The sequence below is a fragment of the Phasianus colchicus genome, chromosome 6, assembly GCF_987193195.1.
Source record: "Phasianus colchicus chromosome 6, bPhaCol1.hap1.1, whole genome shotgun sequence".
In the NCBI taxonomy this organism is placed as follows: Eukaryota; Metazoa; Chordata; class Aves; order Galliformes; family Phasianidae; genus Phasianus; species Phasianus colchicus.
Window position 1 is genome coordinate 38,635,799 of NC_143441.1, and position 9,964 is coordinate 38,645,762.

Genomic DNA, 9,964 nt, shown 5'->3' on the forward strand with positions numbered 1-9,964 from the left:
TGAAGCAAACTCCAGTGCTTTCTGGCTCTCCTTGGTACAGGGATGCTGATAAGCGGTGACAGGAGCACCGCTGCTGTCCTTTTCTATGGTGGCTATGGGAGATGGGAGTACAGATCATGGCAGTGAGTGCGGCTTCTTGCAGCGTGATCACAGAATCATAGAACATCCTGAGTCGAAGGGACACACATGGATCACTGCGTTCCACTCCTGGCTCCGCAATGGACCACCCAAACTTCAAACCATGAATGTCATGCCTGCCATATAACATAAACAACTGTGGTGGTGAGGGAATGTTTGTGTGGGTCCACAGACACCACTGGTTTCACCTGCTTTTCTCTGAGACACAACAGATTGGATGCTTTGCTTTGGGGAGGTGGAGGAAAGGTCCATGTGGGGCTGCATCAGGATGTGCTGGGTTTGCTCTGTGACATGCTCACTTTTCAGACCCATGTCACCTTACAAGTGCCACATGGTGATTCACATTGCCCTCTTGGATCTTCTGTATGCAGCCTCTTCACTTACCTAATGCATCAGCCATGGGAACTACATGCTGCTCCTGGAGATCCTGGTGGGAAATCCCTACACAGAAATGCAGTAAGAACCCAGAATCCTGCAGCCAGTTTTGAAATCAAAGAGCCTGTGGGTGCGTGAACTGTTTCTTCAGGGATCACAGAATCAGAGGGGTTGGAAGGGACCTCGGAGAATCATGGAGTCCAACCCCCTGCTAAAGCAGGCCTCCCTGCTGTAGGTTGTCATGGGCACATTTGTGTGTCCGCTGAGGGTGAGCTGGAGGGCATCAGGCATGTGCTTGATATGCCTTCTGGCAGGGCGAGGTGGGCCCAGGGGTGCTGGCAGCACTGTGTTGGGATGGAGTAACGGCACGAGTGCTGTTGGGGCTGGCAGCAGAAAATTGGCTCAGGGTTTGGTTCACAAAACCGCAGTCTCAGTTGGAGGTTGCAGTGCTGACATGGCCAGCGGGAAGGTGATTGTACTCCAGGTTTAAAAAATATATGTGACATTTTCCTGCCTTCAAAGACATTGATCTGCAAAGGCGCTGTGTTTGCAGGAGTACACTCTCTCCCTTTAGCAGGGGAGGGTTTTTAGTGAAGCTTCTCATCTAACATCAGTGCCACATGGGACACTAAGCTGCAGAAGAACACGGAAAAACCACAGTGAAGGGCGGCACGTTTTGCTTTGAAACTTCAGTAGCTGGTAACAGAGAGAAAACTGTGTTAATATGAGGTCCAGCACATCCAGATTTGGCAGCAGGAACTGCCCAGTGGAGTTTTAAATGTTTTATATATTTAAGAACAGATGTGAAACTAAAGTTTTGTTATTGCTGGGCATTTCTCAGCTATTCTTTGCCATGAGATGTTTCATATGTTTTATACTTCAACACACTTCCCCTCCCATTGCTACAGTCCTGAAACATTCACATTATAACTTTGCTTTGTAGAAGTGGAAAAAGAAGTGTATTACGTCTCTCCCATCATCCTCTACGCTCTCTTCTTTCCATTTCATGCACATATACAATAATGTGATCCAAAAGGCCATTCTGGGCTCTTCCTCGGTCTTTGTCACATATTTCTACAATACATTTCTACAATGTTACTACAAAAAAGCAATCATAGCCTGATTGGTACAGATGCCTTTCTTTAGTTAGGACAAAAATGTAGCTGTTTCAAAGCTGATTTATATTTCTAGCTGAAGCCCAGAATCTTAATCTCTCCTACTGTTTCCTCATCTGAACTATGCTTTGCTGTGTGCAGAGCAAGAATTAGGGTCAGAGGTGGCAGTCAGAAGGAAGAAGGATCAATTGTTCCCACTGCAAAAGTAAACAGCAGTAAGTGCTTAATTATTACTGTAACTTGTTATCAAGTAGATGCTCAGACTGCTTCCAAGAGCCCTCCCTGTGGATGAGCAGCATGGACTGCCACCAGACCAATCTGTGTCCTCTCCCTCTTTTCAGATGCTCATGTTTCTTGTTAGTGGCAAGTGGTGGGGACAAGCTCTTTGAATGCTTTCAATGGGATTGTGTCCTGTGCTTGCTGTGAGCTCCTGGACTAAACATTCCAAAGTAGATGGACTTTGCCAAAAGGACAAGAGACCACGCAACATCTGGCAGACCTGCTGTGTCCACAGGAGCCAGCCCTTTCCCTCAGTCCTTCCTGGGGATGCAGAAAGGCTCGGGTCCCCACAGAGACAAGGATGTACTGCTCTGCAGCAAAACAGGGCTGTTGTGGTGATGAATGACATTCCTGTGCATGCAATGGCTCCATGGGTGGTGAGACTAAGACAATTGCCCTGTGATGTATGGCTGTCTCATATATCCCACAGATGTTGGGTTTTTTTCCTTTCAATTTTTTTTCCAAGTTTTCTTAGTTTTGACGACTAAATGTAACCAGGCCACAGAGTGATTAACCAGAATCAGGAGAACTTCCACAGCTGTTGGTGAACTGGGCTGTGACATTCCTTCTGCACTTCCCAGAGGATGCAGTGTTCCTGTACGGGTGGTAAGGACACTGTGTAAACCCAGGCTGTTAAACTGCAGGTTAGCTGTGAGTGGAGCAAAGAAGAAAAGAGCTGAACTCGGACAAGAGGCACACCCTCTGTTTTGGCAAGAAGTGGTTCAAATTCTTACTCTGATTTATGCTAGTTTATAGAAAAGGCTGTATCCAGCTCTGGAAGCATGTGGTAGTATTTAACTGTATAAAACTTGGAATCAGCTTCAAGTGCTGCATGTGGGCAGATCAAAGCAAATAAACTATATATTTTATATAGGGAATATCTGCGATGAAGAAACAAATCCATTTCAGCAATAGCCAAAGGCTATTGCTCAAACAAAGGCTGACAAGGAAACTTTGCTCTGTTTGCTTGTTTTTAAAGGAGACTGTTCACCGGAGCCACTGCATTTGTACAGATTGCAAAGTCCTGTGCAGGTTGCAGGGGTGGCTGATACAAGGCAGGCAGATGGGTGCTGACCCTGACTGTGCTGGATGGCAGCTCCCCCTGGGGACATTTGCTGCCAAGTCCTTTCCTTCTCAGGCAAGGATTATGGAAAACACCTCCCTCCGGGTGCCGTCATGCTGACAGAACGAGCTGTGGCCATGCTTTTCCAAAAGGGGAAGAGTGTAGGCCTCTGCTCACCCCATAGCTGTGCCAGTTGCTTGTTCCCCAGCTTCACATGATGACAAGTCCCTGCGTCCCATGCTGGCCACAGAGAACTCCCAACCACGGCAGGCTCGGGCTCACCACGAGTCAGCAGCCGTGCCCTCTGCCATCCCCTTCTGCCCCCCAGCCCTGCTTGCTCCCCCTCACCTGGCACAGATCAGCTGTCCCTTGGTCATTTATTAAGCCAGCTTTGCGGGCTGCCCCACACAGCTATTCTGGTCACTTCCTCTCCAAGTTCCTCCGATTGTTGGGCTGGCATTGTGTGAGACACCCGCCATGCTTCCTCCCATGCTCGCTCGCAGCTGGGAACAGCCTCCTCTGGCTCGTTTTCCTTTGTTCACTGAAGCATCCTGAAATCATCCATCCTTTAACACCACTGTGGCCGAGCTCGGTGATGGCAGCCCTGTGCTTCACAGGTGAGCTGGGCGGAGGAGGGCAATGAGCCGCTGGGGAACAGCTCAGTGAGGAGCCTGGTGCCAGCAGGGGCAGGGAGAGGATCCTTCCCTCTGCTCAGCGCTGCTGAGACCTTACCAGGAGAACTGTGCCCAGTTCTGGGCTCCCCGGTGCAAGAGGCAGAGCTAACTGAGACAGTCCAGTAAAGGGCCACAGCAGTGATGGACTGGAACATGTCTTAAATGAGGAAAGTCTGAGAGAGCTGGGACTAGTCAGCCTGGAAAAGAGGAGCTCAGAGATGCTGTGGGGTCTCCATCTTGGAGACCTTTAGAATCTGCTTGGGCGTGGGACCCCTGCTATGGGCATCCCTGCTGCAGCTGGGGCTAGGCCAGATGGGCCCAGAGGTCCCTTCTAACTTCATCTACTCTGAGGACCCCTGAGAGAAGGTGTCCCGGAGCAGGGCCCATTTGATAAGGGGGTGCTGGTGCTGCAGGTCACTGCTCTGTGACACAGCACAAGGCTGAACTGTGGCAGCACCACAGCGGCCTGCAGGGAGCAGATGGCTGTGCACACAGCTGGGCACCACACGGCCCCGGCAAGCGGAGGTGCACACCTGGCCTGGCACACTGGCTTGGCTCTGTGTGAGACAGCTGCTGGCAAACGAGGACTAGAAGTATCTAAAATATACACAGCACAGGTATTTAAATATTTGTAATGGAGAAGTATTAAAAATCTTGAAGAAATAATGCAGTTTGTATCCCTTTCCATCACATTTATTTGTTTTACTTTAAGCTCTTTTGTAACAAAAAATAAAAATGCATTTTACTCCCCCGAGCACCAGACTTAAATGGGACTGACATCTCTGCCCCCATAGGAGTGGGAAGCATCAGCAAACTTGAGTCCAGCAATTCCTTTTGCTGTGTGGAGACAGCAGGACTGCAGCCAGCAGAAACACCTGCCTGCGTGTGGCCGGGTGATGCAACCCGGGCATCGCTGCTCCGAGGTCCTCCAGCAGATGGAGACATGGGAAGAAAGGAGGGAGAAGGAAGGAAGCTCAGGAGGAAAAGCTCCAAAACGCAGTCTGCCAGCAAGGGCCTGTTATGCCCCGTCCCCACGATGTGGCTCCAGGTGTGCTGATCCAGTCGTGCTGCAGGGAGAGGTCTGAAGTGATGTCAGCTGGAGGGGCACAAGTCAGGCTCAGCCTCAGCATCTCCCAAGCCGTGGCCGTGGCTAAGAAAGATTTTAGGGCTGAGGAGAAGAGGACCACATGGTAAATAGGAAGAGGCAATGAATAGCTTCATTATTCCCCAGAGACATCTATTCCCCCTCCAGCAGACGGTTGCAAGGAAGCTGGAAAGCAGAGTAGCAGCACTACGATGCTGTACACAGGCCTTTCCTTCCCTTGTCACTTCTCAGAGCTGCTGAGACCTCATTTCCTACAAACCAAGATAAAATCTGGAAATGGGGTCTCATCCTGACTGCAACCCAGCTGGCAGGAGGTGGGGGGCTGGCAGCTCCTGCTCACAGCTGCTTGGGTTGTGCTGCATCTGGGGCTGTCAGTGCCTTTGGGTTGCCTTTGCTGGAGGGGCCACTCAGGCACCTTACATCCACTGTGCTCTTTGAAATGTGCACGCCTGCTTTACAAACAGTCCTTTAAGGTTTTCTGGCACTGGTACAGGGATGCTTCAACTGACCTAATTTCACTGATCTTTCTTATCTCTGACCTCTGTGGTTCATTGACTACAGGGATTGCTGGGTTTCTCATTAGTGGTTAGAAAGTATTTTTATGCTCCTGTTCACTTGACACACAGCAAAATCTTCCAGAAAGTAATCCTGCTGTGCAGCTCAGGGCTGCGTTCCACAGAGAAGCAGGCTTCTGCCAACATCAACCCCTCTCCATCACAAGGGAACAGCCAAGGGTGAGCTTCAGGGCTGGGTGCAGAGTGCTGTGCCTCAGAATGTCCCTCTGCTCCTCACTCTGCAGGAAAGACTCCCTCAAAGGGTTCAAGCCAGAAGGTCCAAGTTCCCTTTCAGGCTGGTTTACTCATGATTTTCTGAAAATTTTCATAGAATGGCTTGAGGTGAAAGAGATCTCAGAGTCTGTCTAGTTCCAACCTCCCTGCTGTGAGCAGAGTTGCCAACTGCTATATCAGGCACCCAGTTCAGGCTGCCCAGGGCCCCATCCAGCCTCGCCTCGAGTGCCTCCACGGATGGGGCACCGACAGCTTCTCTGGGCAGCTGTGCCAGTGCCTCAGTGCCCTCTCAGTGAACAACTTCCATCTGATATCATCCCTTTGCTGATGTCTTTAATATAAATATTTTATTTTATTTAAACTGCTCAAGCTCAGTATCTCTTTAGCTGGGCCACTTCTCTAAGCATTTGGACAGTGACTGCTCTTTCTTCTCTGATTGCAGGCTGTTGGCGCTGCCTCCCACAGGATGGTGATGGGGCTCGTCACAGTGCATGGGATAACTCAGGGATGTCTTTCTGCCACCCCACCCTCCCTATCTGCCCTGCGAGGCTTTCCAGCCTCCTTCACATCAGTGCAAGTGAGGCTGTGCAGCTCTGTGCAGTCTCTACAGACTCGGAGAGGAGAGGGAGGAGCAGCACCAGGATTGCTATTGCTGCGAGGGAGTGAACGCCCAGCGTCAGCCAGATAAGGACCCAGGCAGAGGTTTGCAGTAAGCTCACTTTCTCAGCAGATAGCAGGAGGGGAGGTTGTATCCCATCACCGAGAAGTGCCATTCCCAGCAGGTCTAAATCTGTCCTCTCTTTTCCATACTGAGTTCTAACGCTTCTCATTTTCTAAGTTTTGAGTTTGCTCTGATGCCCAGTGTTTGCCACAACTGTGGCCCAGCTGAGCCAATTGCTCACCCTGCCAATTGCTGCTGTTGTGCCAGGTGCTGGTGTTGTACCAGGTGCTGGTGCAGTATCAGGTGATGGCACTGTGCCAGGTGCTGGTGTTGTGCCAGGTGTTGTTTTTGTACCAGATGCTGGTGTTGTACTAGATGGTGTCGTGCCAGGTGATCATGTTCTACCAGATATTGGTGCAGTGCCAGGTGATGGGGTTGTGCCAGGTGTTGGTTTTGTGCCAGGTCATGGTGTTGTGCCAGGTGTTGGTGTTGTGCCAAGTGGTGGTGCTGTGCTAGGTGATGGGTGGTATTGTTCCGGGTGCTGGTGTTGTGCCAGGCACTGTGACACAGAGCCCACAGGGAGGTGGCCAACAGCAACACTTCACATGTTTTGGAGATGCCCTGCAGGATATTTTCCATTCATCATACACCATAGTGCTTCCCTTGACTCATTTTCCCCTCTGTTTCTTAAGGAGAAAAAAAAAAAAAAAAAAAAAAAGACAACTATTAAATTAACTAAGCCTAAGATTTCCCAAATACCTTCTTTGATACTTCTGGTGAAGATCAACTGTAGCATAACATTAAATATTTAGTATGTCCTCTCAAAAAGGATTTGTTCTTTACACATGAAAAAAGGAAGAGACTTAGAGATTAAATAGTTCTTATTAACATGCAGCTTTGGTGTCTCAAAATGACAAAGCCAACAGCAGTGAGTAAAAAAATGGTGTGAGGAGGTTGGGTCATGGCAAGGGCTGTGGTGAGTGTCAGATGGACCACTGGAGGGGCAAGAGAAATGAGACAGTGCATGGGAAGGTGTGCTTAGCACTCGGACCTGTGGCTTGGGGTGTTCTTAGCTGGCCCCTGTGTGAACAGCCCATTGTATCACACTCCTGGAAGAGCTGTGTGTCTGTGAGAGAGCCCCAGAGTCTTTCCAAAGGGCTCTGAGCAGCCCCTCCTGTTGGACACTGGAAGAACACTAGCCCTCCTGCCCCACAGCTTGTTCACATAGAAGGCTTTATGCCAGAGGTATGTGTGCTCATACACACACGAGGTGAAAAAGTATCTGTGAAACGTCTCCCCAGTTAAACAATGACAGCAAAAATCAAAAGGCAGAAGAAAGGAAAAACCCAACCTACATTGTTTGGCTGACCTTCTGCAAAGATGATTCCAGCCTTTTTCCCAGTCCAGCTCTGTGCTACTCCTGCATACCTACATGGGAAGGAAAAGGTGCTGGGTCAGACCAGAAGATATCCATTCTCCAGGACTGCCACAACATCCCAGGTTCAACTGTATCCCGCTTTATTCTCTGGGGCGAAACCCTGACTGATCTCAGTCGCTCCCCTTTCAAAATGATTGCTTACCTGGTGCAGCCTGGAACATGCAATCAAAGTGACATTTCTCTCTTGCTGCCAGCCCTGGTGAAGGAGTGGCAGGAATATAGAGCCCTGCTCAGCATGACTAATGACTATCACATCCACTTCCCATTGCTGCCATGAGGCAACTGGCAAACTGGAAGAAAGACACTGAAGCTGGTGAAATCTGTCCTCAGTTTGCCATTTAGATTCGCAGAATATTGAAGTCGGAAGAGGCTGTTATAAACATTTACTCTCACTTCACATGCACCCCCAGCCAGATGTTCCTTGAATTAGTTTGCTTTAGAACAGAAATATTTCTGTTTAAAGATGAAATATAGGTAAATTTCTGGGGTTTGGAAATCTACCCCAGCCTACACTAAACAGTTCTAGTGTTTAGTTAACATTGCTCTAAAATATCTTCCTTTTCATCTAAAATCCCTCTGCTTCAGTTTCCAGCTCCAAATCTGACTGCGCTGTTCTCCAGACCGATGAACTCCCTGGTCATCATTAATGGTGGACTCCACGCTGCCTTCACTCAGCTACCTGCAGTGAATGTCTCAGCAGGGCAGCTCACTGCAGGTTCTGCTTATGCTCAGCTGAAGAATCAGGTGCTTTGATAGTACAGTCTTTGTGACCCGGTTTAGATCTCTGCTTCAGCAGAAGGAGAATTGCATCCCAAAGCACTTAATGGTCTGCACTGACTTTGGAGGGAGTCTAAAGAAGCCTAAATATGTCTACTTTTGGTCAGATGAGACTCACTCCAGCAGTCAGCAATTCCAGCTACCTTCACTCATCTCTGACAAACTACAAAAACACAACATAATCACCAAAATGTTGTATCAAGCGGAGTCTTCTCTCCTTCCCATCATCCTCAGATCGTCACAGCTTCCCAAACCCTACCCTTATTTTTCCTCTAACTTTACAGAAAGCCCTGACAAAAATATCTTGCCCTTTCCAGCTGCAGATTAGACTTACCTAAATGTTAAAACAATGGTCGGGACACAGTTCATTCTTTCAGGAGTTATTTTTGCTGCCTTGTCTGTGTCCATTGGGAACTCCACACTCCGCACCCAAATGTGGGTGCAGCTGCAGGGACAGCAGTGTGAGCCCCAGCCACACTGCTCCCTGACACCGGGGACAGCCACAGCAACATCTGGTTGTGCTGGTGCCTCCCTCCCTCCCTGCTTCCCCAAACCCCCAGCCACTTCCCTTTTCTGTTCTATTTCCAGGTTTTCCTTTTGGAGAGACTTTTTCCTGGACGCCCTTTGTGTATGCTTACAGCTCATCAGAAAGCATCTGTTCTCTTCCAGGCTTTTCCCTAGGGCACAGTGGACAAGAAGCCACCAAGCACACCAGAGCATGGAGGTCCTGTTGTCCTCTCTGGAGGTTTTCAAGAAAAGGGGAGATGTGACATAGATTAGTGGGCATGGTGGTGATGGCTTGATGGTTGGACTAGATTGTCTGAGAGGTCTTTTCCAACCTTGATGACACTATGATTTTATGATTCCCTTCATTAACTCTTGGGACATTTTGCTGCTTCTGCACATTTGGAGCAATCCTTTCTTGCTGCAGAGCGATGAATGGGCCTCTGCTCAATCCCAGGAGTGCCCTTCTTTCCCAAGCTGGAGTGCCTGGCTGCACCTCAGCCAGCGTCTATGCATACAGGAGAGTCTGTCCTCACCAGCTGTTGCCCTTTGAACCTGGGGAAGGGGGTTTAGCTGAGCTTGCTCTCCACCCAGGTGATGCTCTGCAGCCAGCAGAAGAATGCCTCATAAACTGACACAGCCTTCTCCTGTTCCAGGGATGACAGGAGCCAGACCCAGCACTGAGCTGTGAACAACCGTGCTCCAGTCACTGTGTCTGTCCCAAAAAAAACATAGTAGGAGGCTCAGCCAAGCACGTTTATACAGCCTGGAAATTCCACGTGTCTAGAAAAATAAAGGTGTTAAGAAAAAAAAAAAGGAAGAAACTTGGATTTGCTTGCAAATCTGTATTGCTTCAAAAGTAGTAGTGGATTATATTCATTGGTATTACAGAAAGTTACTCCCACACAATTTCTGATTATTATATTTTTTTTTTCCTTCCTTGTCTGGTTTAACAGACATCTATGCTTCTGTTCAGCTTTTCCCCATTAGTTTTACTACCTGTACCATCCTATATTGACTTTTCCTCCATTGTGTCTCAGCTTTTGC

General features: G+C 48.9%; 1 long non-coding RNA gene across 1 annotated transcript; it reads right to left on the reverse strand.

The window, feature by feature from the left end:
* Positions 1 to 4,044: 4,044 nt before the first annotated feature.
* On the reverse strand, positions 4,045 to 8,941 carry LOC149917552 (uncharacterized). The gene is made up of 3 exons (XR_016467533.1): positions 8,748 to 8,941; positions 7,554 to 7,626; positions 4,045 to 4,812 (listed from the first exon to the last, which is right to left on the reverse strand). It is a non-coding gene; the product is annotated as an uncharacterized LOC149917552 (long non-coding RNA).
* Between the last annotated feature and the right edge of the window lie 1,023 nt (positions 8,942 to 9,964).